Genomic DNA, 22,886 nt, shown 5'->3' on the forward strand with positions numbered 1-22,886 from the left:
TTTTAGAATTAAATTACATTTACATTCTTATCGTGCTGCTGTGAAATCTTGCTGCATGTCCTTGGTCACACCAGGGGACAGGGTGGAAGCGAGCTGGAGCAACTGTTAAGAGTGAATTGCGCATTAAAAAGAATCACGTATGTCAGTGCCTGACACTTAGCATAGATTCAGAAACAATACCTAGTTCTTATGAAGTCAGAAAGCTTAGTTAGCACTGCTTGAATTTCAAAGACTCCATCTGCCGGCTGTTAGGGACCTCTCTCCTCACCTCCATTCACCCACACCCCTGAGGGCACATCCAATGAAGACCCACACAATCTGAAGTCATCCATTCCTGCTAAATTGTCCTAATTGCTAGAAGCCTCTGTCTATTATGTTTTTGTTTGTTTGTTTGTTTGTTTTTTCGAGACAGGGTTTCTTTGTGGTTTTGGAGCCTGTCCTGGAACTAGCTCTTGTAGACCAGGCTGGTCTCGAACTCCCAGAGATCCGCCTGCCTCTGCCTCCCAAGTGCTGGGATTAAAGGCGTGCGCCACCATGGCCTGGCTGCCTCTGTCTATTATGGTATGAGATTCTGTTGCCCTGTGACTTCCACTCATCATCTTAGTCCTGCCCTCTGGAATGACACCAGAATGTGCCCATTATTTTATCCGTAACATCAATTTAAATTCATTGATGCATTGTGTGTGCCTCTGAGTGTTCTCTCTTTGGTCTCAAGGCCTCCATTTCCTTTGACACTTTGTCATTGGTCATGGTGTTAATTCTTTAGCAGCCTTGTTCTTCTCTGCAGAACATCTACAGAACATATCACAGCTTGTCAATAACTCTTTCAAAATAGCACCGGTTTGGAGATGGGGGGGCCGGCATACCAAAGCCATCAGTAAATTAAATTGTGGAGAATGTATGTGTGTGTGTGTGTGTGTGTGTGTTTCCTTCACAGAAATAAAATTCTTCAGGGAAGAATCTGAGATAAAAACAATTTGATTTAGTCAGGAGGATTTACTTCATACCCTAACAACGACCAACACTGATCTATCATCTGTTTTCTTCACCATACAACCTGGGATCCAGGAAATGAGCATCAGGATTGGAGAAAGGAGACGCTGGCAGCATTCAGGGTGAAAAGTTTCACACTCCCTGAAGCTTAATGATTTTTTCCCTTAAGATTGCAAATTGATTAACATCCATTGTTAATCACGCTATTCTTCGTGTCCTGTCAGCGTCGAAGTGGGGACACCATGTGAACAGTGACAGCAGAACCATTTGGATTATGAGCAAGTACCCCAGGATAGCCCACAGCACAGCAGTTACGTCTCTCTGCAAGCAGGGTCTGAGCGCCACATATGTCAATTTGAGGGGGCATGGAAGGAGTTGAGGGAAAGGGGCTAAGAGGGGCTAGAGGGAGGAAAAGAAAGGGATAAAGCGATATAATCATATTTTACTATAAAACTTATCTTAAATACCAAGTTTTAACACACACACACTCAGTTCATCTCTAATATCTAGTCACCAGTTTGTCCAATGATATCATTTACTAGAGTTTCCCAGATGAAGAAACTGAGGTCAAGCAAGGAGAGAGGGGATTATAATAGATGAGAAGGAAGAAATTCCTCTGGAAAAGAGAGGAAGGGAAAAGGAAGTTAACACAAATAATGAGAAAGGTAAGAGATGTAAAGATGGACCAGATTTTCTTTTGAGATTTATTATGGTGTATTAATTCCATAAAATGATAGGTTCAAGAAACAAGTTCTTAACCCATAGATAATGAGCAAAGAGAGATTGGGCTTCTTATAAAACAAAAAAAAAAAAGCCATCTTTTCAGCCACAGTAAAATAAATGCCCTGGGAGGCAGTTACCCCATGCACAGGACAATTGTTCAAGAGCAAGCAGGTGTCCTGCAGGAAGGCAGAGCTGGTGGCCTGTACTCTGCCAGTGTGCACCGTACTGTCATTGCTCCAGGCTTCCTGCTCCAATTCCCTTCCTCCCTTTAACCATCGCTCTTCTGATCCATGAAGGATGAGGAAGCCCAGACTTTTCATTTTTTAAGTCCATGTCTAAGCAAGAAGGATGATTTTTTTTTTAAAATACAATTGCTAGCTACAGAGGAAGTAATAATAGCATTAAGCTTTTGGAAGCATGAGGGTTTTCATTCACATTTCAAACATGCTGCAGGACTGTATTTCACATCCTTTATGATTTTAAATGCATTAAAACACAAGCTGTACTTGCTGTACAGAACACGGTTATGCCCATTTTATAAGACTCATCATTTAAGCTCATTATTCCTGGTTACTTAGTTTTACATGTTCATACCTTTTTATAGTATATTTAAGTTTTAACCATAATTTATTGGCTACAAATGATCTCTGTGGGGAAATAAGATTCCATTCATAACAGTGCTCAGAAACATTTAATGCCACGATAAACAGGTGTACAAATTGTTATTCAGTAAAGTTCACATAATTAAGAGACAGCTGAAATGTAGACAATATGTGTGCAGTCAAATGTCCTTCCTCCTCTCGTGTCTATTGAGGATGCTCATGCTTAGGATTACTGCAAATGAAGGTGACCAGAAGACCAGAGGGACCAAAACAAATGCTATACTGAGAAAAGCTGCTCCAGTGTGTTGGCTTTATGAAAGTAAATTGAGGCCATACGCCGTGGAATGCAAATGACCCCCCAGAGCTGGAACAGGCCAGGATTCTTGCTAGGTGTCTCCAGAAGCAGCACTTTGATTTTGGTGCACCGAGATCCTTTTCCAGTTACTGAACTGAAGAACTATAACATACTTAACCTGGGTTGTTTGGGTGGTACAACCTGTCTAAGTAGTTAAATGAGGGATAGGACATTAATGAATATGGGTAGATACACTGAATGCAAAAGGAGGAATGAGGCCACCCAGAATTAGGGCATCATCAGTTGTGGTTTTCTTCATGAGACTTACCCAAGATTGGCTACATCATAGATAGGGGAAGGCCCATAAGGAACCACCCCTCCCTGAGGTACTGTTGAGTTAGTGGTTGTTGGAGGAAGGATGTTTTCTTCAGTATTGTAGCCACTGATGTTGTCCTCATTCCAGTAAACAACCTTCTATCCATGTTCTAGCGAGAAACCCTTACTAAACTCTGAGGTCGATACAAAAATAAGACATGAAAGCAGACGGGACTTGTGAGAAGCAGGGTAAGAGGGGAATGGGAGTAGAAAAGACTAAAAGTCATATAAATGAATAAACTGTTGATGGAAGACATTTTTTTAGATTACCTAAACCTAGATAAAGCTAGTATCCAGCCTTGGAACTAATGGAACAGGCCAACTTTGTCCCCTGAAAATTTTAGCTACGTGAACTAGTCCAAATGTTTGAAAGAACTGAAGATGAAGCCATGTGTTTCCCCATAACAACCAGGAACAATGACATTTTGAGTTTGTCTTAGTAAGGGCTTCTATTGCTGGGCTTAAATCATGACCAAAAGCAACTCGGGGAGGAAAGGGTTTGTTCCATCTTACAGATGGTAGTTCATCATCTAAGAAAGTCTGAGCAGGAACTTAGGGCAGGACCCTGGAGGCAGGAACCGGTGCAGAGGCCATGGAGAGTTCTGCTTACTGACATTTTCCTTATGGACTGCCCATTTGCTTTCTTATAGCACTGAAGAGCAGCGTCCCAGAAGTAGGACTGTATACAGTGAGCTGGGACCTCCCAGACCAATCATCAATTATGAAAATAAACCACAGACTTACCCACAACTGGTTGGGGCTTTCTCCTCAGTTGAGGTTCCCTCTTCCAAAATGTCAAGTTGACATAAAACTAGCCAACACAGAATTCATGTCAAACCCAAGATTTTTGCCAAAATCATTACAGTAACTAAGAGGAAATTACCAAGATAGCCAATACTGAAGAACAGTTCTTAATCTTCTGGGAAGCAGAGTAAAGATAGGAAGCCCTGGGATAGTTGATTCCGTATCATTAGTGGACCTGAGGGATGGAAAGAAGGGACAGAGAGGTTGGGCAATCTGGGTATGCAGAGGCCTGTTCTAGTATGGGCCTTACACATGTTATCAGTCCCCATGGGTCCTAGGCTTGTAACTGAACTCTGCAAATGGGAAAACCTCTTTTACTGTAGGGTATTTACCTTGCTCTCCTCACATGACCCTATATTGGGGCATTGCACTCTCTGCGATGTATCCTGGACTCTCTTACCAACATCTAACACCCTTACCCACATCTACCCATCTCACAGTCATCCCCCCCCCGTCACAACAAGCAGTCTGGGCAATACATATATGCATCGGGTAATACATACACGCATCAGGCAATACATACATGCATCAGGCAATACAAACATGCATTGGACAATTCATCTACAAGTAATGTATCTGTGTATCCCCCTTCCTTTCAGCTCGACAGTCACAACAATGTATTTCCCACAAGTCACATTATGCTCCAGTAATAGTTTCCCCTCAAATAATAGCATCTACTGGGAGTGGCAGACAATCGCTTTTTTTACACAATGACAACCATCTGACAAATTCTCATCATGGACAGCATGATCATCATTCCAAAGATTCCAGAGGGACCTTTCCAGAACATTCTGGCTGGCCTCAAGGGCATTAAGAGGAAATGCCTTGTGTGACAGGCCTTGCCTTGATTGTTTCCAAGTTTGAACTAAGGACAGGAAAACTTGAAATCCTTTGGGAAACATGAGATCCCATTCAGATCAAGTCAGAGCCTTCCTTGAGCCTCCCAGGAGACCATGGGGTGGGGGTGGGAAGCTGTGCGCAATCTTTCCTAGACATTTAGGAGTAACTTCTTTGCTCTCTGGGCAGGGAGGATTCCTCAGAACCTGTGATTTGCTTTGTCTGAGGGCACATAGAGAACTCCAACCCTCATGATTATGTGCCCACAGCTTTCTGGAGCTTTAGACATATATAGAGAGATGTGTGTAAAACATCCTTTTCAAAACTATCCGGTCTCTGCAAAGAATCCTCCTTCTGCTGGGCCAGGAGATGGTGAGGAAAATGGCATTTCAAGTTCCTACGCACATTCTCCCATCGTCTCCCTGCACATGTGTACACATTTGATGTTACCTTAAAAAGGAGACAGTGGTCCCACCTGGGGACCCCTTCTGTCATGGCCTCTTTTCCTTTCCATCGGAGCACTTACTACAGTGTATAGAGTGCGTGTGTTTGCCAGAACAATCTCGGTTGATGCTGCTCTCAGGGCAGAATTTCAGTGCCATGGCGGATGTTTTCATCTATTTGCTCAGTGTTATCTCTGCATTGCTTAGCAACCGTCCCAACACATTGTAGGTCCTCAGTACACACTGATGCTGACTAAATGACACTTAAAATCCTGATTATAATTTAATCCCCGGTCTTAAAGGAAATAAGGAATTTGAAACTAAGGCCTTGGGACAGTATCACACTATGGTATTCAATATGAGGGAATGGGTAGATCCTGGCCACTGCCTGCCGGCACACCTTGATGAACCAGAGGAAAAGGAGATCGGGGCCTCAGTGACCAAGTAGGGAAGGGTCCCCAAGGAAATTAATCTCTCCAATCAGACCAAAGATTTCCTTCTTTTTTATTTTCTTTAAAATTCTAAATATCCTAAAATAATTAGTTTGCATTATCCAAGAATTTAGTGTAAAAAAGAAATATTCACCTGGTGAAAACAGGGACATGGTTTAACAGGTACAATGCTTCAGTTGTGAAAGATGAAGGGCATGGAGGTGGGTAGAGATCACAGAAGCACAGACAAGTGATCAGCTAACACAGACCAAAGATGGAAAAGGTGTGGCCCTCACAGCCACCTGCCCCATTGCCACCGCACCTACTGCATTGTGGAAAGTGAGGTTATGCGTTACTGGCATCACCCCACATTTTTTACTCCACATGTTCACCCCACATCTCTGCCCACCTCACAGTCCATCTCTACAAGAAGACTGAGCAGCCTCCTCTACTTCCCCCAAATTGGCCATGTGCGATCCAGACATAGCTTCTTAGCATGTCAGCTACACATGAGCTGGGAGCCTGTCTTAGGAATTGCTGTGAGGAAGCACCATGACCAAAAAGCAAGCTGGAGAGGAATGGGTTTGTTTGGCTTACACTTCCGTATCTCTGATTTGACCTGAATGGGATCTCATGTTTCAAGTTTCCCTATCCTTAGCATGTTGGGGAAGGAAGGGGTTGTTTGTTTGTTTGTTTGTTCATTTGATTGGCTCTCCCACATCATAACCCATCATTGAAGGAAGCCAGGACAGGAACTCCAACAGGGCAGGATCCTGGAGGCAGGAGTTGATGCAGAGACTATAGAGGCGAGCTGCTTACTGGCTTCCTTCAGGTGACTTGCTCAGCCTGCTTTCTTACAGCACCCAGGACCTCTAGTCCAGGGATGGCGCCACCCACCAGGGACTGGGCCCTCCCCCACTTATCACTAATAGAGAAAATGCCTTACAGCTGAATCTCATGGAGGCATTTCTTCATCTGAAGCTCCTTCCTCTCTGCTGACTCTAGCTTGGGTCAAGTTGACAGACAAAACCAGACAGTACAGAGTGCAAAGACTGAGCAATAATATAAGTTATAGAATCAACCTGGACTCACAATAACACATGGTGGTCCAAAGTAAAATGTGATGAATATATGGATACCATTCAGCCTTCAACATAAAACACTGAGACTTACAGCAAAATCAGTGGGAGTATTACTAAGTGAAATGACAGCTGCGGAAAGAGAAATGTTATGTGGTCCCTCTCATATGAGGGTGTTTTGTAAAGTCTGTAAGAGAACACAATAGTAATTACTAGAGTCTGGGAAAGGTTGGGAGAGAGGGGAGTTAAATACATTGATACCCAAACCTCATTAAAGAAAACAAAAATGTTCTAATATTCTACAGAACATTAGGGTATACAGTTTAGACTAACCTGTAATACATTTTATAAAAAAAATAAAAGAGAGATCTCAAATGCTCTCAACATAAAGTAATAATGAGATAAAAATGTTAATTATCCTAATTTGGCTAGTACATACTGTATTTGTGTATTAAAACACTGAAGCAGAGTCCACAAATACCTCCAGCTGTGTGCTAGTGAAAACAGTCTCCAATGCTTAAGGAGACAAAAATGTTCTCTTTATTTCATCACCACAGACTATACATATATGTATGTATATATGTAATATATATATATATATATTACACTGTGTCTCATTCATCGACACAATTGAGATTTTCTTTTTCAAATGGTGAGATAAAAAGAGATAGAGACAGTTTTATTAAAAGGGCCTTTTTGTGCACACGACAAAACACATTCCTGACTGAAAAATGAGATCATTCTATTCTGGGAATCCCCAAACTGTGACTGGAGGCCCTCGGGGTAGTATGAGTTTTGTGTCAATGTCAGGTCTGCCCCACTGCGAAGAACAGAGCTCAACCTGTTAAAATTTTCATTGGATTTAATTCATTTTGAGCACCAGCTACTTACAGCACATTAAAGATAAGCCCCGCCACATGAAAGGCTTGAGTTCTGCTTTTTACATGCACTAATGAATAACCCTAAAGCAAAACGGACACTGAGGAGTAGAGCCCTTGCTGAGGATATTCTAGGAGACAGATTTCAGTTCTATCCAGGTAGGCGTCCTAGCTAGAGTTTCTATTGCTTCGATGAAACACCATAACCAAAAGGCAAGTTGGGGAAGATGGGGTTTGTTTGGCTTACACTTTCATATTGCCGTTCATCTTTAAAGGAAGTTAGGAAAAGAACTCACACAGGACAGAAACCTGGAGGCAGGAAATGCATAAGCCACAAAGGTATGTTACCTACTGGCTTGCTCAGTCTGCTTTCTTTCTTTCTTTGTTTTGTTTTGTTTTTCAAGACAGGGTTTCTCTATAGCTTTGGAGCTTGTCCTAGAACTCGCTTTTGTAGACCAGGCTGGCCTCTATCTCACAGAGATCCATCTGCCTCTGCCTACTGAGTGCTGGGATTAAAGGCGTGCACCACCATCACTCGGTGGGACTGTTTTCTTTTAGAACCCAGGACCACCAGCACAGGGATGGAACCACCCACAAATGATGGGGCTCTCCCCCATCAATCACCAATTAAGGAAATGCTCTACAGCTTCCAATAGAATAGATTGAAAGACGTTTAAAGAGAAAGCACATCTGAGATTCCTGGACACAAGAGTTGGTCTTGGTTAAATCTTCACCAACTAGTCTTCCTTTTTCTTCTAAGGGCAGTGTTTGCGACTTGCATTTTTACGTGATAACTTTTCAGGATTGAGCACTTGTCCCTTCCTGAATACAGCACAGGAACCCTTGGCTACTCCTCAGTAACTGCTCTACTTGACACTACCATAGACTATATTTTTGACATTTTAGTAAAGCATGGTTTTCATTTTCAGCTTTAAGAATCATGGTTCTTTAATTTTCATTCTCCCCACTCAAGAAATTTAAAGTGAGAAGATTAACTTAATAATAATAATAATAAATAACCTTGCCTGGTAGGTAAACAGTGTTTTTATGAAATGGAAACCGACTGTCCAACAGCCTATGGACGGACATGTGTTCTAGGTGCACATGAGTTTTCTCTAGAGCCTCTTCCACAGCTTACTACGGCTTCAAAATCCTGGCAGTCAGGTTTCTTCTGCCCTTATGGATTCATAGTCAGTAGAAAGAATATTACAGTGACTCACATGACAGCATAGTTCTAAACGTGTGCCTAGAATTGGAAGAAGGGAAGTGGCATGAGCCACTCTCCTTTGTTTCCCTTCCCTTTTTGTCCTGTCTATACCCAAGCAGGTCTTGATGATACTCAAAGATTTCCCTCTAGATGCCTACTCTAACAATGGCATTACAATGACCTTCAATCCTCCCAGCTTTGCAAAGAGCAAAGCTGAGCTGGCCATTCACTGCAAGAAGCATGGACAAGCTGAGCACCAAGCATTTCCAGCAGCAGCTGCCCCTTGCTCTCAATCTACCACTTGGACTTGTATTTCCCTGCAGACTCACCTGCTCTGAGATCTCTGTCATTCACTCACAAAGAAATACTAACTATGGGTGCTTCCCATGTGCCAGGTTCTCTCCACCACTCTGAAAACACAGAGGTGAAAAGTCCCACCACTTCTGCTCTCATGAGGCTTACAGTCTTAGCAGAAACAGAGACTTAAACAAAAAATTAACATATCAGCATTGGGGACTGGAGAGATGGCTCAGTGGTTAAGAACTCTGGCTGCCCTGAGTTCAATTCCCAGCACCCACATGGTAGTTCATAGCTGCCTGTAGCTACAATCACAGGGGATCCAACATCTTTTGGCCTCTGAAGGTGCTTCATGCACACAGTACATAAACATACATGCAGACAGAACACTCATATAAAAATAAATATAAATAAAATATAAAAATATCAATATTACTCTTTCTATCAAAGTCCTGGGATGCTATGAAGGGTCCCAAGTGGAACTGATATCTAAGCTAATTTGATATCAGAATCATATTGGGGTTTTTCTTTTCTTCTGCATGTAAAGTATACTCACTTTTCTGAGTATGGTTACACCTAGCACTGTGAAAGCAGTTCCAGAATGTTGGGATAAGGCAGAAGAATGAAATCCCACTCTTTGGATGTCACTCTAGAACAGTGTCTAGCATACCCAATGAGAGGCTGTCGGACTCCCTAGGTTCTCCTGTCTGAGTTACAACTTACTCTTAAGGAGACACCAGACCGTGGAGTTACAGATAATTAACAGAAAATGGAAGGTGAAATATTTCTAATTAAGTAGAAAAGCAAACGGTTACTGTTCAAGAGCAAAGGAAACTGGCTTTGCGCGGGGTTACACGCTTGCCCTTGGCATGCTCTCCGGGCATTTTCTAGTTGTCCTGCACTCACTACGCTGATGTTCTTCTATTTTAAACAGGCATCACTTTGCTGGCCATTCACTCTTTAATGGGTTGGCTAATTTTCCTTTCTTTTTTCAAGAGAATCATGTTTTCCAATTTTTGAAAACACTCTCTGTCAGTGAAAAACACTGGAGAGGAGGGAAAGAGATGTCGTAACAACAACAACAACAAAAAATCTACTCTTTGTCTCTAGCTAAAATTTCCATCTGAAATAATGCATTAAGAATAGCATTGTTTCCTTGGATTATATGAATAGCCACAGGTATGAATTTGGGGGATTTGACCCCTGAGGTCAGAAGGGAAGTCTTATTGCACACACACACACACACACACACATTTATACATCTACACAAAATATATATATACTCATAATATACACACACTCATAATAAACTCACTGATCCTAAATATCTGGGTAGGCCTGGAAGTCTGCATTTCCAGCAATCCCCCAGGGAATGTCACATGACAAACTTCGGACCACACGGAGTAGCACAATCAGTATAAGCTGAAGGAAGACCCAGAGTAGAGGAAGGGGACTAGCTGCCAATCCTCCAGTGAAAACAAGGGCAGCTGCAGCAGCCACGTGTCTGAGAACAAACTCTGAGGGGACACTGGGGGCCAGAGACTGCAGTAGGAGGCTAACCCAAGAGCTCCATCCTGGTTGCTTTCGCCTTCTCCCTTGTCTGCTGGTAAACTCCTACACAACGATCAGAGACTTGCTAAACAAAGGCTTCCAATCGATACTGCTAAATTTGTTTGGATTATCTCTGCTTGAATCCATAGCAAGAAATAAAAATGTGAATTGATCAACAGAAAAGATAGTTTGCATTTCTGCCTTCCAAATGCTTTTAAACACGCCGCACATAGCATATGTAAGAAGCCGGTGTACAGATGCGGAGAGAAGAAATGGAATCACACTGAGGCAAAGGTATGTACTGAACAGTCATATGCAAAACTAATTTGAAAATATGGCTTTACATCAACACAGAAAATTAAGTCACAGATTAAGAATTGTTTCTGGTGTGGGAGCGAAGACTCCGTGGGTTAAAAGTGCTTGCTATCCAAGCATTGAGCCCTGAATTCGAATCCCTAGCACCTACATAAAAACTGGGTATAGCTGTACCCATAACTCCAGGGTTGTAGATGGGGACAGGGGGGTCCCTGGGCTTTGGTGGTCACCAGGCTGGTTCAGTTAAATACACCCTTGAGAAAGAAAAGAAGGGAGTCATAGTGTAGGATATCCAGTGTCCTCCTGTGGTCTCAGGTCACACACACACCACACACATTTTAATAAATAAGATAATAAAAAATAGGTGGGAAACAAAAACTACATGAGACATTAAGAACACATGGATCTTAAGGGAGCTGGGAAAGAAAAATATTGGCAGAATATAAATGGTATTAAAGCAGAAGGAGGGACCATTGAGGGGCGGGAAGAAGACTGGAAGAGAGCCACATGCAGGCACAAATGTTGTAGGATCATCCAGTGGGCAGACTCTGAAACCACTGTAGTCCAGAAACTATTTCTGGTTTCCGCATTAGCTGTCCATGTCTCACCATCACATCTTAGACCCTGGAGGACCTCAGGTGTTCATCATTACAGACGAGGTTCCCAAGTGGAAAAAAAAGTGACCTCCCCAACCCCCAGCATTTTAAAAAGGTCAAGCAAAGAGGATAAAAAAGAGCAATTTTCTTCTTCTTTTATTGATTGAATTGAGCTATGCATTTTTCTCTGCTCCCCATCCCTCTCCCTTCTTCTCCAACCCTCTCCAATGGTCCCCAGGCTCCCATTTTACTCAGGAGATCTTGTCTTTTTCTACTTCCCATGTAGATTAGATATATGTATGTCTCTTTTAGGGTCCTCATTGTTGTCTAGGTTCTCCGGGATTGTGATTTGTAAATTGATTTTCTTTGCTTTATGTCTAAAAACCACCTATGAGTGAGTACATGTAATAATTGTCTTTCTGGGTCTGGGTTACGTCACTTAATAGGATGTTTTATAGCTCTATCCATTTGCCTGAAATTTCAAGATGTCATTATTTTTTCTGCTGTAGTACTCCATTGTGTAAATGTACCACATTTTCCTTATCCATTCTTCGGTTGAGAGGCATTTAGGTTGTTTCCAGGTTATGGCTATGACAGTGTTGTTATGAACATAGTTGAGCACATGTCCTTGTAGTACGATTGAGTATCCTTTGGATATATACCCAAAAGTAGTATTGCTGGGTCTTGAAGAAGGTTGTTTCCTAATTTTCTAAGAAATCACCACACTGACATCCAAAGGGGCTGTACCAGCTTGCAGGAGTGTCCTCTTTTCCCCACAACCTCTCCAGCACAAGTTGTCATTAGTGTTTTTGATCTTGGCCATTCTTACAGGTGTAAGATGGAATCTCAGAGTTGTTTTGATTTGCATTTCTCTGGTGGTTAAGGATGGTGAGCATTTCCTTAAGTGTCTTTCAACCATTTTAGGTTCCTTTGTTGAGAGCTCTCTGTTTAGGTCTGTACCTCATTTTTTATTAGATTATTTGTTTTTTTGATTGCCAGCTTCTTGAGTTCTTTGTATATTTTGGAGATCAGTCCTCTGTCTGATGTGGGGTTGTTAAAGATATTTTCCCATGCTGTAGACTGCCGTTTTGTCTTGTTGACCATGTCCTTTGCTTTACAGAAGCCTTTCAGTTTCAGGAGGTCCCATTTATTAATTGTTTTCTCAGTGTCTGCACTACTGAGGTTATATTTAGGAAGTGGTCATCTGTGCCAATGCTTTCAAGTGTACTTCCCACTTTCTCTTCTATGAGGTTAAGTGTGGCTGGCTTTAGCACATACACTGAGAGAGATGGATCACCAGGCAGTGGTGGTGCAGGCCTTTAATCCCAGCACTTGGGAGGCAGAGGCAGGAGGATCTCTGAATTTGAGGCCAGCCTGGTCTACAGAGCAATTTTCTTCTATTTACGTTGAATATGTGCTGTTCATCTATCTTGTTTGAGGGGAGTGTTCAGGATGCAGCAACACTGCTCAAACATTTGGTTCCTGAGAGCCCAGAAGCAGCCCTAATGAAGGAGTGGATAGAAATGTATTAACCTCCTTTGCCCCACAGATTCATAAGCAGCACACTCCTGGGGCCTTGATTTTATAAGGGAAAAACCAGGGGAGGAGTTGGGAGCCTCCCTCCCTGCAGTCTAAAGGCAGAAAGTGAAAATGAATAACTCTGGCCAGGCAGGAGGGAATTTGCCGGCGGCTAAGAAGAGTCTATTGGTGGTGCTCCCAGCAGATTGGAGAACAGAGGGCTGAGTAGCAGCAACTCTGTTTTCATAGCTGCACAGACAATGCTGACGGCAGGTTGCTCAGTCACTTCAGAGCTCTCTGTGGCTTGGTGTCCTAATGTAGAAATGACTTGATTTCCCAGTTGATCGAGACAGAGACAAATGAAAGGGTGTCTCACCCACAGGACTGTCTAGTCTGTCATCGGAGGGAAAGACGACTGGAGTGTGGCTTCTCCCTTCTCACCAGATACCACAGTTAGTTCGAACACCCATGCCATGCCTTCCCGTGGGCTCAGACTCTTTAATAAATTCCAACCATCATGCCATTGTCATTGTACCCTCTACTGCAAAACGATCTCTTCACATTGTGAGCAGTTTTAAAACATAACCACAATGTTACTGTTATACCTAGTGGTTATAGAATACAGTAAATAATAGAGTTTCAGGGTTTCCTTTTCATAAACTTCTCTTTATGTTCGTTTATTTGAAGTAGATGAAACCAAGAACCTCACATGGTCTTTAGGTATATTTTCTCTTCTGCTTCCTTTCTCCTGCAGCAGACATCTTTCTTCCACTACCACTGGCTTAGTAAATCAACATGAGTGGCAGGACAATGACAGTATGTAGGATTAGGGTTTCTGCTTCACCATGGAGGTCTTGAGGATTGAACTCAGGTCATCAGGCTTGGCAGCAAGTAGCTTTACTTATTGTGCTACTGTGATGGTTCTGTCCTAATTTCTTACACCTGGGTCACAGTTTCTCACAGGCACAACCTACCCTAACTTCTAGCTCTCAGCAAGAACCAGTTTCTGGTAGTTATTGCATTAAAATAATCCACAGATTAGGATCAGGCTCAGAGTGAAAAAGTATCCAAATAAGACAACATGAACAACATTGGAAAGCTTGCAAAGTCAGAAATTCTAAACCTCAGTACCACACACATACACACACACATGCACACACACACACACACGTACACTACTATAGACCACTAGACCACACACACACACACTACCACACCACACACACACGTGCACACACATGCACACAACACTATACACCACATACACACTACCATACACCACACACATGCACATACACACATGCATACAATACTATACACCACACAGACTATCACAACACATATACTATGACAACACACACACATACATGCATAAATACACACAGAAGCACACACATGCACACACTACCATACACCATACATACACTACCACACCACACCACACATACACGTACGCAGACTACCACAACACACATGCTACCACACCATACACACACTACCACACCACACATACACATAACACACTACCACAACACACATGCTACCACACCACACACACAACCAAAACACACACACACACACACACACACCAGTAGCCTTAGCCAAGTAACCAAATGATTTTAATCTCCAACTCTAAAATAAGAAAGTCATTCTGACTTCTTCCAGTGCTAACCCCATGTAGCTTTATACTAAGCCTTTATACATACAACCTTGTTATGTCTAGACACCTTAAAAATAAATGTTTCAAAACTCCAAACCAACAGAAGAGAAAACCACAAGTACTTCTGAATGAAGCAACCACAAGGAATGTCCACCTCAGCAACTTGGATTTTCTTCTTCTGGGAATTAGACATCTGCACTTCTGTGCACAATGACTAAGCCCAGAGCAGCTGGGCCACTTTAGTGAAAATTACCTGGAGAAAATGTCCACAAGCACCACTGTCTTAGCCCCCAGAATTTCTCTATCATGATTTGTTATGTCTCTGCTCTCCTGGGATGCTCCAGTTGGTCCTTCCAATAAATTCCTTTCCTTTTTGACTTAGGATAGCCATGTTTCTGTCCTGGGTTAACAAAAGAACTTGTACAAATATACCAGCTGCCACCACCACCCTGCCCCGGGCACATGGTTAACCAACCCCACACAGCTATCATTACTGGTATGCCGGTGTTGGTAGCCTCTGGGTAGGCAGGCATCTGGGCACACACCTGAGCATTTGCCTCCTTCTGTATCTGCAAGAGTCAGGCTGGTGAGAGACAGGCTTCAGTTCTCAAGGGAAGAGGGAAGAAGCAAGGCAATTTCCAGCACCGAGTCACATTTCAAGAAAAAAAAAATACTCTATCAGCAGCTGGACATAAATCTTCGAAGGGCTGCTATTTAGCCATGTCCTTTTCTTTAAAGAGGCATGATAATTTACATCTTTTAAAAAAACAATTACAAAGTTATAAATGCCTTCTTAAGACACTAGAAAAGCTTAATTTCAAACAGCTGGTGACGAGAAGAGACTTGAGTGTGCAGCGAAGCTAGGATTTTATTTGGAATCTAAAATTGCACAGAATTCCGTACAGAGTTGAGGGTCTCCAGCATAGGACTAACTGGCTAAGGGTGCAGTTGATGGAATCTGAAAACATCTGCTCTCACACCTGGGTTACTTGCACATGGCATCACCTTGGCACTAAATGGGTGGAGCTCACTGGCCAGCAAGGTCATCTACTGGAAATGTCTCAGAAGATGAAAGTCCATCGAGTCTACTAGCAATCACAGTAGGAGCAAAATAAAAAGTGTATCCCTATCAGATGTACCAAGGTAGAGAACACGAAACACCCAAGAAATAGCTGGTAAAGATGGGGACAGAAAGCTTTTAAGGTTAGCAAACTCAGAGCTGGAGAGTTTCGAGATCAAATCATGGGCTGCTTAAAGCCTGGAAGAATGATAATCAGCAGATCTCTCAGGCAATCAAGGACATTGGAATTACGCTGTAAAATATTTCAGGCTAGTCAGTATGATATTATATATGCAACAGCAGGGTAAGTTCGGATTCTAACATCAGCCAAGCTGATGACGCAATGTTAGGTGCACCACAAGCACTAAATGAAAAAGAGCCACACTCGGGCATGGCTTCCGTGAATTATACAACTATTGGAGTCAATAGCAATAGCACACACTTTGCCAATTAGCATAATGGATTAAAACAAGTAGGGTCTTGTTAGTCAATCAAATGAATATCAGAAATTCTATCTCACGGACAAAATCAAGGATGTTCAAGGTACATTGGCTGCCAAGTTGATGGGACAACTCTCCACATGTCAAGAACAAAAGTTAAGAGTGTAGCAAAGCGAGACCTGTGCGGAGCACCTGCGGCTCTATCCGCCTTTGGATCTATAGCTCATAGTGGTTTGGATTAGGAAGAACATTGACTGCACTACATCCTGCCTTCTGATGTGGCTTTGTCAGCAGCAAGTAAGCAGTTTTGTACAGAGCAGGGTCAGAACACCAAGGAGGAGAGACAGAAGAGGGTTCACCGGGGGCTCCCGGAGCGGCGAGCTCTGCACTGCTTGGTGCCTGCCTTGCTAACTGGAGCAGCGAGCTATACACTGCTTGGTGCCTGCCTTGCTAATGAATGCTTGTGTACTAATACCGCATGAGTGGCAGACAAAAGAGGCTGTGCTCAAGCTCTTAAGAGTCTTTTTCTAATGTAAAGAGGAAAAGTAACTTGAATTGTAGTCTGCTGCAAACTGGGAGGTAAATAAGTATAAGCCCCTGCATTGGGCAATTTTGATCATTTTAAATATGATTAACTAATATTAAAAGAACTCATGCTTTAGAACTACATACATTCTATTCCTTCTATCCACCATTTAGAGACATTTTGTGAATTTCAGCTTACTCAACAGGAGGATGCAAAATTTTATGAAAACAGGAAAAAAATCTCTACCATTTCTTTTTCTTAAATTATTATTTGCAGCTGCGAGTGTTTTAGCTGGATTTATGTCTGTACACTATGTTTAAGCCTGGAGCTCACAGAGGCCAGAAGAAGGTAACAATCCTCTGGAACTGAAGTTACAAACAGTTGTGAGTCACTGTGTGGGTCCTGGGCATGGAACTTTGGTCCTCTAGAGTGCTCTTAACCACTGAGCCATCTCTTCAGCTCAGCACTGTATTTTCAGTAAACATTAGTTTCCTTCCTTCCATCCTTTCTCTTCTTGTTTTCCATGTGCACACATCCCTCATGAGCCTAGAGAAGCATTCAGTCTGTACACAACCACTGGAAGCACAGCCCAAAGGATAGCAACATCATCCAGAAGGGGCATCTGCTCAGTTAGCGGTCTACTAACACTATTCTATACAGTGGGATGGTGCTGGCCTGTTACAGCGGAAATGGTTGTCAGGTATACTGTTAGCAACTATAGCTGATTTGTTTGCTGGAATCTAAGTCTTGGAAATGTGGTCTAGTGATGTAACATGTAAACGTTTATTTTCTGCATCCTTCTTGCCAAGAGCACATCACAGATGTTTTGGCAAAAGTTCAGGACTTTCACATTCTAACTATTTTATTTATTTATTTATTAAAGATTTCTGCCTCCTCCCCGCCACTGCCTCCCATTTCCCTCCCCCTCCCCCAGTCAAGTCCCCCTCCCTTATCAGTCTGAAGAGCAGTCAGGGTTCATTCTAACTATTTTTAAAAAGAAACTCAGGGTGGGTGTGGTGGTGTGTGCCTTTAATTCCAGTACCTGGGAGGCAGAGACAGACAGATCTCTGTGGGTTCAAAGCCAGCCTGATCTACATAGAGAGTTCCAGGCCAGACAGAGCTATATGGTGAGACACTGTCTTGAAATCAAACAACAGAAAGAAAAGTTTGGGCTGGGCTAGAACTCAGTTTGTAGAGGGCAAGGATGAAGACCTGAATTTGATCCCCCGAAGGCTATAAACCAGGAACAGTGGTGTACACCAATGATCCTAGCACTTTAGGGTGAAAAATGAAGATCAGGACTTCTGGATCATCTTCAGCTACATAGTGAACTAAAGGCCAACCTGGGCTACGTGAAACTCTAAAGAAATGGGGGGGGAGAGGAGAGGAGAATGGGAAAGAGGAAGAGAGGCAGAGAAAGAGGAACGGGCAGATGGAAGGAAGGATGGGGAAAGGGAAGTAAAGAAGAAAGTTCAGTTTTTTAAAATATGTAACATCTGGATTTATAGCTTCTGAATATGCTAATAGCCATAGAATTAAAAAAGAAGAAATCCATGCATTTTTTTTAAATTGACACTCTTACCTTGCCCACCTCCATTATGTACTAATCTGGATCCTACCTACATACGGAAGCTGAGTTGTGACCTTGGTCAAGTCATACCCTGGTGTGTGGCCTTGGTCAAGTCATACCCCGGTGTAAACTCTGCATTTCCCCCAAGCAATGGCAGCTGACAGAATCTTGCGACTTTGTCATTGGTGGAAGGAAAGCTGCCTAGCATCAGGAAACCAGGCTCACTTCTGAATTTCAGATACTTCACTTAACACGGCTTGACCTTGATAAGTAGGTGATTCCTCCCTAATTTCCAACAAAACAAACTGATCAATGTCATACCTTAATATACCTTCTATCACGAACATGACCTAAGAATTAACTCGGTAAAATATCTACATATAAGGCTGGGAACATCAAATGTCTGATGCACAAACATGAAGACCTAACAGACCTAACTTTGGGTCTTAGGACATGGATAAACCAGGGCTGTCCTTGCTTGACTTCCTCACAGTCCCTTGGGACAGCAGGCTGCTTATTCCTAGCCAGTTCTGACATTCTATGTCTGTTTGCTCACTTGCTCCATTTTCCTTCCTGACTCAATTAAGTTCCGGCCACCCCTTTCGCTCTTTGGCCTCTTTCTTTGCTGAACCCCTTCCAGATCTTATCAACTGCCAAATGGGGTGATACATTGCAGCAAAACCAGCACTGGTTGGCCTCAGAATCAACTCTTAAAAACCAAGGCACAATTCTTTCTTGTTATTAAAAATAGGGTTTTCATACAATATATTTAATTATGCTTTTCCTCCTCCAACTCCTCCCAGATCTTCCCTACCTTCCTACTCAATCAACTTTATGTTCTCTCTTTCCCTTTCTCAAACACAGACACACACAAAATGAAAATCAAAACAAACAAACAACAAAACACCAGTAAGATTAAAAAATGCCAAAGCAAAACAAACTGAAACAAAAAATCTACACACAAACATGGAGTTAGTTTTATGTTAGCCAACTATTCTTGGGCCTGGGACTTGTCATGGAGTGTGGCTTGTATACTCAATGAAAACCCACTGGAAAAGCTGATTTTTCCCCTTTGCCAGCAGTTAGCAATTGCCAAGAGCTTCTTGGCAAGGGGTGGGACCTGTGTGCATTTCCCCCTCTTAGTACTGGGAGCCATCAGCTTGAAACTGCAAAGCAGGATTCTTGGTGCTGTCCTGAGCTTGTTGCTACACTTTAGCCACTCATCATCATAGCATCTACTCCAATAACTCCCGAGGTTAAACTGAGCTCAGAGATGGGAAGTTGAATCTGAGACCAGCCCACCTTGAGTTTCTCAAGCCTTAAACAATTTCAGAAACTCTCTGCAAAAGAGAAAGATTGATAATCATAAAAAAAAACAAGAAAATGATGTAGATTGTCACAAGGCAGTAACAGTTACTGAATTTCAAAGCATGACAGGAGAACAAGGGAAAGATGCTTTTAAGTAGGATGGCGAGAACTTCGCTCACGTTTCCTTGGTTACCTCATATCCTGCCCACTCTTTGTCAGTGGGGCGGGTCTCAGTAGTTTCCTTCTGGAACAGATGGAGGCTTTTCAAAAGTTATGCTTGCCCACAGCAGGGTCTGTGGTAGTCAGATACAAGAATGAGTGGTAAGGACAACATGCCTTGCATATGTTGCAGGTGGGGGCTTCACGGGAGCCAGTTGTAGCCTGATTTTCCTGTCTTGCCTCTTACCTGGTCAGCTTGGCTGCCACTTAACACCCAGCTACCAGCCCTCCTAGTCCTGCCTTGATGTCTTCATCCTAACAAGCCTTTTCATCTTAACTAAAGCAAGAGACACAGATGAAAGTACCCACCCCTCCAGATTCCCCGTGCTCTTTGCTAGAATCAAAACAAGTAGGCAGAATTGTTAATTCAGGCAAATAAGCAATTTATCAATCAGTCAGTTGAGAAGCATACTTTTACTTTCTTACTTATCTTTGTATATGCACATGTGTGCCTGTGGAAACCAGAAGGTGTTGGAGCCCGTGGAGCTGGAGTTACAGGCATTTGTGAGCCCAGTGAATATGCCAGGAACCAAACTTAGGTCCTCCATGAGAGCAATGACTGTCCTTTGAGCCACCTCTCAAATCAAGAAATATTATGCTGGGTGGGGCTTCCGTCTCTAATCTCTAGACTCCTGAGGAGTTGGAGTTCCTATTTTTCCAGTAAGTATTCTGATAGAAGCCTTTATTCTGAAAAATGTCAAGTGTTACAGAGTAGAACAGCATCTAGAACTCTCTATGCATACCTTCCTTCCAGGATTATCAATTCTTAGATAATTCCATTTAAACTAAGCCCAAACACATCCCTCTGTTACTGGATATTATTTTATATATGTTATATATGTATATATAATATTTTATTATATATTATAAAACTAAAGAACAGAATATAAGATAAAAACCTGAGGTGAGTCCCAAGTTACCACAGAAAAACCCCGCCACAGCAGCTTCCTGGCTCGAAAAGCTACGGGACCTCTCTGGCTGCCTCTCCCCTCAGGTCACGCTTTCTCTTCTCAGTTCTCCAAGACTCTGGTGCATTCTGGTCAAATGAATGAACACGCCACCTCTTTTCAATTGAACTGCAGACCAGCAACATAAATAGAAGCTCTGCAACATCCCTTAAGCCATGTCCTGGGATGAACTTGTGTCAAATCACAAATAATTTCATCAGATAATATTTTGGAATGCACCTCCAAAAACGCAAATTATTTTTAAAATACAACTACAACATTATCTTCGTACCTTATAAAACTGACCAAATTTTTAAAGGATTATGAGAAATATTCAGTGTTCAGATACCCGTAGAGTTGTCTCTTTGTGTTCTAAATATATAATGTCTTCTCTGCTTTGCTTTTGACACATTGTGCCATGGAAATTATTTCATAATAGCATATGGAGAAATTTTAAAGAACATTCTAATATAAGTTAATTATTGAGGGTTTCACATGTTACAGCAAGGTGTAGTTGATTTGCCCCACAGAGAATCTACTCCGATGAACAAAAAAGAGAGGCCCTAGGCGCACCAAAGACAGAAGAACTATCTCCTCTCATGCCAAAGTTGCTAGGGAAGTCTTCTGCTCAACACAGACAGGAAGGGCAGTGAGAAAGGCGAGGGAGAGAGACCAGGGGAGGTAGCTGCTCTCGGTACCCACCTACAGCTGGAAGCAAGGCTGGAAGGAAAGGCAGCATTCAGCATTACCATTCCCTGGATGCCGTTTTTGTATTTCTATATATGCCATATTTTGTGTTTTTATATATGCCATATTTTGTATTTCTATATGTGCCATATTTGTAATTCTCTAGGTACGATTCCCTTCCCTTCTAGTTACTAGGTGCTCCAGATGTGAATCTCATCAGTAATAGTTTCAGGCATGATTAACTGTGGTCTTAGAGAAATCACTTTATTTCTCTGGGTTTTGATTGTAACATCTGTAAATAAAGTCTGGGATGTACACTCTCAAATAATCCTTCAAACTCTAAGGGTACTTACATATTTTGATGCTTTTGCCAAAAAGAGCTGGAGTGGACAGAATTACGTGCGAGTGTCTGATGTTTCAGTGCTTTGGGGAATTTCATTACCTTCAAAACCAAGAGAAGTGGATTTGAATTGAAAATAAGCAAATTGCTCGTGATACTTGAGCTGCCGTGCTATATTACAATATGCCAATCATGAATGCATGGGTTGTTTACTCTTAAGACTATTCCATATAAGGGCTGTCTGGCTTCTTAAAGACTTTATATGTAGTTTTTTAAAAATATGTTTATTAAATTATTATTCTGAGATCTTAGAATAAATTCCTTAATTGGTAAGATACATGACGAAGTGACCCACAAACAGTTGAAGTGAAGATAATTTCAAATCAGAAAGTTAATTTCAGATTGATTGAGGGGCTGAGAAATTTCAGGGTTTTTTTTAGGTATTAGATTATAAATTTCTAATAGTAAAGCATAAAGAAAATTCAGAAAACATGGATTAAGCAAACAATGATACATGTTCACAGCTTGTAATGAGCATTAATAGAAATCCTATGAAGTTTATACTTAAAATTATAGTACATTTATACTTATAATGCTTTTAAATTTTGAATAATAACATTTTTTCACTTTTGACAGCAAAACTAATTCCTTCCTTTATCAACAAAAAAAATCTTCCAAAACACTAAGAATGGCGACATCATTATGCCCCACACAGGGAAACTGCATAGAGGTCGTTTCCACTTCATGTTTTTCTTTATGATTAGCAACGTTGTAAACATGCCAAGAGCTGAATCTTAAAGCAAACACTAGGAATGGAGCTGTTACACCTTGGGGCATACACACTTTTATATTATGTTTCGATCTATATTAACAGGCATCCCTCTGCATATATGCACCACAATCCATTGTGACCAGTGTGTGTGTGTGTGCATGTGTGTGCGTGTGTGTGCATGTGTGTGTGTGAGAAAGAAGGGGTAGGGGAAGTTCTGTCCCCACCACTATCAAGGTTCATCATCAAGTTTATGTTAATGAAATATGACTACAAAGGACATACGGTACGCAACATTTTAAACACAAAAATCACATCTTCCTCAAATGCACGAAAGTGCTTTCTTCCATCCCCTCATCTGAACTTGACTTGCAGATCCTCATCACCCACATATATTGTTTCAACCCCTTTAAGAG

At 42.0% G+C, this 22,886-nt stretch overlaps 1 protein-coding gene across 1 annotated transcript in view; it reads right to left on the reverse strand.

Annotated features, from left to right (window-relative positions):
- The window catches only part of Adamts12 (ADAM metallopeptidase with thrombospondin type 1 motif 12), a 229,743-nt gene that overhangs the window by 157,051 nt on the left and 49,806 nt on the right, over positions 1-22,886 (reverse strand). The window lies entirely within an intron of this gene.

Source organism: Chionomys nivalis, chromosome 15, assembly GCF_950005125.1.
Source record: "Chionomys nivalis chromosome 15, mChiNiv1.1, whole genome shotgun sequence".
Lineage (NCBI taxonomy): Eukaryota > Metazoa > Chordata > Mammalia > Rodentia > Cricetidae > Chionomys > Chionomys nivalis.